Raw genomic sequence first — 581 nt, 5'->3', positions numbered from 1 at the left:
ATCATCCCACCAAGTTTCAGTAATAGCCACTCTGTCATGACATCCCAGCAGCACAGTGGCCCTTAATTCATCCTGTTTGTTGCCCAAGCTGCGTGCATTTGCGTAGAGGCACTTCAGCTGGGCTGGCCCTGTCTTCGTCTTGTGCCAATTCCCCTTGATTTCCACAGAGTGTCCTGGTGCAACATTCGTGGCTTGCCTGAGGGAAAAAATAAAAAAATATGGCAGATTGCAGCTCCCAGGCATCCCGTGAAGTACGCGGGCCACCCTGGGGTGACCTGTACCCGCGCAAAAATTCCTCTCACATTAGCAGTGAGGACCCGGGCATCACCCGGGTCGTTATTTTCCTTACTCATAAGTTTAAGGCATAGTTTAGGGTTTTATTTCAGTGACTTTTGAAAGCTTTTAACTGTTCTGTGCTGAAACCACAAAGACTGTTCTTTGCTAACTTCTGTTTTATTCTTTGTTATCACACCAGTATCCCACCATCCTGAATCTTTCTCCAGTGTTTTTAATGCCAGTCTGTACTGATGAGAGAGAACACTTCATCACTGCAGAAAGCTTTCATGGAAGGCTGTAGCTGT

At 46.6% G+C, this 581-nt stretch overlaps 1 non-coding gene across 1 annotated transcript; it reads right to left on the bottom strand.

Annotated features, from left to right (window-relative positions):
• Positions 1-218: 218 nt before the first annotated feature.
• LOC128970467 (U12 minor spliceosomal RNA) lies at positions 219-366 on the bottom strand. Its single transcript, XR_008489190.1, has one exon. It is a non-coding gene; the product is annotated as a U12 minor spliceosomal RNA (small nuclear RNA).
• Positions 367-581: the final 215 nt, after the last annotated feature.

Source organism: Indicator indicator, chromosome 12 (assembly GCF_027791375.1).
Source record: "Indicator indicator isolate 239-I01 chromosome 12, UM_Iind_1.1, whole genome shotgun sequence".
NCBI lineage: Eukaryota > Metazoa > Chordata > Aves > Piciformes > Indicatoridae > Indicator > Indicator indicator.
The sequence above is the reverse complement of the archived record's forward strand: the minus strand, read 5'-3'. Positions and strand labels throughout refer to the sequence as shown.